The 4,322-nt window shown below is 53.6% G+C and overlaps 1 non-coding gene across 1 annotated transcript; it reads right to left on the reverse strand.

Annotated features, from left to right (window-relative positions):
* Positions 1-3,682: 3,682 nt before the first annotated feature.
* LOC120237719 lies at positions 3,683-3,802 on the reverse strand. The gene has a single exon (XR_005530021.1). It is a non-coding gene; the product is annotated as a small nucleolar RNA SNORA26 (small nucleolar RNA).
* Between the last annotated feature and the right edge of the window lie 520 nt (positions 3,803-4,322).

The raw sequence follows: 4,322 nt of genomic DNA on the forward strand, positions 1-4,322 counted from the left end.
GGAACTCACCCAAGTCTTCGTGTAGGGCTTCGTCAAAGATGGTGGGGGAGTTCTTGAACCCCTGGGGGAGTCTAGTCCATGTTAGCTGTCCGTTGATTCCTTTGCCAGGGTCGTGCCACTCAAAAGCGAAGAGGTCTTGGCTCTGGGGAGCTAGTGGAAGGCTGAAAAAGGCTTCTTTTAGGTCCAGGACCGTGTACCAGTTGTGGCTAGGCAGAATAGAGCCCAACAGGGTATAGGGGTTGGGCACCATAGGGTGGATGTCCATTACCCGCTTGTTGACCTCTCTCAGATATTGTACAGGCCGGTAATCGTTAGGCTTGCAGATGAGTAACAAAGGCGTGTTCTAGGTGGACTGACATGGCCCCAGAACTCCTAGGTCCAGTAGGCGCCTGATATGGGGAGTTATGCCCTTTTTGGCTTCCAGGAACATGGGGTATTGGCGGATCCGGGCCGGGTCTGCCCCAGGCTTCAGTTCCATGAACACCGGGGGCCTATGCTTTGCTAACCCCATGCCTCCAGTCTCAGCCCATGCTGATGGGAACTGCTGGAGCCAAGGCTGAATCCCTGCATCTGGGGTCAGCAGCGCCTCATGCAGGCGATATTCGTCCATCAGCCCCAAAGTGAGTACATGTATTGGTTGCCCAGCCTGGTCTGATACCTTAGTTCCCTCAGCCGAAAAATGGATTTGAGCTCCCAGCTTGGTCAGCAGATCGCAGCCTAGCAAGGGGTATGGGTAGTCTGGGATGACTATAAAGGAGTGGGATACCCAGCCTGCACCAAGGTCCACCATTCTTAGGGTAGTCCATGGATACTGCTTTATCTCTGTGGCCCCCTGGACCCATGATGTTTTGTTTGACAGGGGGCCAGCTGGTTGCAGGAGCACAGAATGTTGAGCCCCAGTGTCCACTAAGAACTCGGTGGACTTCCCCTCCACTTTTAGGGTTACCCTGGGTTCGGGGAGGGGTGCTGAACCCTGTCTCCCCTAATCGCTGTCATCTCTCATTACTAGAATGGGAGTTTTGGACTTTCTTTTGGGGCATTCTTTAGCCCAATGTCCTTTTTGTTTGCAGTAGGCACACTGGACATCAGGACAATTTTTGGCCCAGTATCCATCTTCTTTGCAGTAGACACACTGATTTTTGCCTAAGCGGGGGTGCCCTTTGAGCCGCTGGGAGTTCTCCTTACCTTCTTTTCCTGAAGCCAACTGCCTGAGGCGTCTTTTCCAGTCCTCCGGTTCCGCAGTTGCAGCGAGTAGGATCTTAGCTAAACCTTGGTTTTGTCTCTTTTCAGCTCTTATCTGTTTGTCCTCTGTACTTTCCCTGTTGCTGTATACTCTTTCTGCCACGATCACTAGATCTTGGAGGCTCTTTTCCCCTAGATGATCTAATTTCTGAAGTTTTCTCTGAATGTCGGGGGTAGACTGATTGATAAAAGCCATGGCCACCACAGCCAAGTTTTCCTGAGCCTCAGGACCCATAGGGGTGTACTGGCGGAATGCCTCCATTATTCTCTCAAGGAATGCTGCGGGGCTTTCCTCGGGTCCCTGACTGACATTATATACCTTAGCCATGTTAGTAGGCTTACGAGCTGCAGCCTTGAGACCTGCCAACAGAGTCTGGCGGTAGACCAAGAGACTCTCCTTACCTTCAGCCGTGTTGTAGTCCCAATCTGGCCATGCCAGGGGAAACCCAGTGTCAATTCAAGCCTGGTCAGTAGTGGGAACTCCAGTGGGCCCAGGAACCAATTTCCTGGCTTCCGACTGGATTCTTTCCTGCTCCTCAGTAGTGAACAGGATCTGCAACAATTGCTGGTAATCATCCCAGGTGGGCTGATGAGTGAACAGAACAGTTTCTAATAGATTAATAAGGGCGCGGGGATTCTCTGAGAATGGAGCATTTTGAGACCTCCAATTGTACAGATCGCTTGTGGCAAAGGGCCAGTAATGGTGGGGCTGGTTGCCCCATCATCGGTGGGGGGGGCTGTGGCCCTCAGGGGCAGGACGGTAGAGTCCGGTCTCTCGGGCCGGGCCCATTTCCGTTGATCCCATGGCCACTGGAGCCGGTGGGGCAGGAGGCGCCAGTAGTTCGGGTGGCACCCTTGCCCCTCCTGCTGGACTCTATGGAGGGGATACATAAGGAGGGGATACATAAGGAGGGGGAAAATTATTTCTTCCTCCGTTCCGCCCTGTAAGATAGGGTAGAGCGGTGCAGAGGGTTTAGTTTCCTTTTTCGGCCTCTCCAAAGCCTGGGAGGGCAGGTGCTTTTCAGTTATCGCCAGGACCTCAGGTTTCTGTGGAGACAAGAAACTTTTAATCTAAGGGGGTGGGTCATCAACCAGATTGGCCCAAACCACGATGTATGGGACTTGGTCAGGATGCCCCGTTCGGGGTCGGAAAACCCGATCCTCGACCTTCCGAATGGTGTCGCGGTCGAAGGTCCCCTCCGGCGGCCATCCCACATTGAAAGTGGGCCATTCTGAGCTGCAGTAAGTTTGAAATGGACCCTTCCTGACAATCACTGAGAGGTTATGGGCTCGTTTTTTAACCTCTCCAAAATGGGCTAACATTAAGTCTAGGGGTTTGGATGAAGTCTGTCCCATACTGTCAGTCTCAGTCACAAGGTAATAGACACCAACAGAGAAGATCGACAACCACAGAGAGACACAGATATAGAAGGCTAGCCAACAGAAAAATAAGACGCTGGCCTCACACCGGTTCACGGTAGTGATCTGCTCCGTCTCTCACCAAGTTCCACAGAAATTAGGGGCACTGAGTCCCCTCCACAGATGGGGCCCTGGAACGTCTTCACAGGGTTCCCCATGGCCACAGCCCTTCAGCGCGTCCACCCCAACCGTTATTGGCCACCTCCAGAAACAATTTACCCGGGATCACCAGAACATGGAATTGACAAACTACACAAACAGAAACAAATAGTTTCTTACCGGTAGATTGACCCTTCGGTTTGGGGATCCTGGGGGTCTTGGGGTTCCCAGCCAATGCACCAAATGTTATGCCCGAATTGTGAGTCCCCTGAGACCACCAAGGAGCCGACACTGATGCAAGTACATAAGGGTCTTTATTACAAGCTAGAGCAGGGGCTCACCCGTCAACCGGCGCAGCAGCAGCAGCAGGGTGAAGCCCCGAACAATAGCAAGCAGGGATTTTATGGGGTAAGGGACAGAGGTGTTACGGTGCACACATTGTGCATATAGCATCATCACATAAGCACCAATTACAATCGTAAAGCACCCACGGTAACAGCTTTGACTGTTCAGTATCTGTGAGGTGTTCATTACTTTTGGTGGGACCCAATCATGACCTTTGAGAATCCTTTAAAAATAACCAATTATGAGGTGAGTTAAAAGGGCCCACGTGGGGTTCAGGAAAGGGGCGAGTGATTTGCTAGTTTGTACAAAGTAACTGTCTATAGTCCTCAGCCCCTGACTCAGACTATAGGAATGTTACTCTTAAATTTCTTAGCTTCTTTTGATTGACTGACCTGAGGATGGTCCCAGGGTGGCTTCAGCCTTAAGCAATCTGAGGCTTTTCCTGGAACTGGGACTATGTGCAGCTCAAGGTTGCTATTAATGGAGGCCAGGCCTTAATTTCAAAGTGGCGTTACTTAGGCTCCTCATTAAAATATCACAAGGGTGCTTGAACCCAAAGAAAAATTTCCTCTGGTTCAGCTGTGACTACAGACAGGATCCAGAGAGGAGTTTTAGTCTCTTCCCTGGGTTTTATGGAGACTTCCTTTACCCTTCTGTGTTAGCCTCTTAAGGCACCGCATAAACCTTAAAAGGGCACAGGAAAAGGGCAGCCTGGGTTGTTCACAGGCTTCTCTACGACCCCTGCTCTATACCCCCTGGATCTCAGCGGTTTCTGGGCCAAATCCGAAAACCCACCGGAAGCAGCTTTTCTGCGGGGACGGGGGGCGGGCGGCTCCAGAACGTACATTCCCTCTATGCGAAGGGGCAGCCAGTTGAGGGGCCTGGGAACCAAACACGTGGGGACCCGGTCGCCATCGGCCACGTGCTCCGGGCCGAGCTCCCCGCATTGCCCTCCAGGACCGGGACGTACCTGAGCGTGGAAATCAGGCCGCTGCTGCCCCGCACACGTCGGAGAAGGACTCCGCAGGCCCCGGGCTGGGCTCCGGCAGCCGCAGGCGGGCCGGGCCTCGAACCCGCCACAAAGAAGCCGCGCCCGCGCCCTGGGGGAGCAAAGCGCGAGGTAGTTAAGACACCCGGGCCTGGCCGCGGGGAAGCCTCCCGGCGGCTCCGCGCGGCGTCTGTGCCTCGCGCGGCCCCGGGACGGGCTGGACCGCCCG

This window comes from Hyaena hyaena, unplaced genomic scaffold, assembly GCF_003009895.1.
Source record: "Hyaena hyaena isolate Hyena2069 unplaced genomic scaffold, ASM300989v1 scaffold_187, whole genome shotgun sequence".
Lineage (NCBI taxonomy): Eukaryota > Metazoa > Chordata > Mammalia > Carnivora > Hyaenidae > Hyaena > Hyaena hyaena.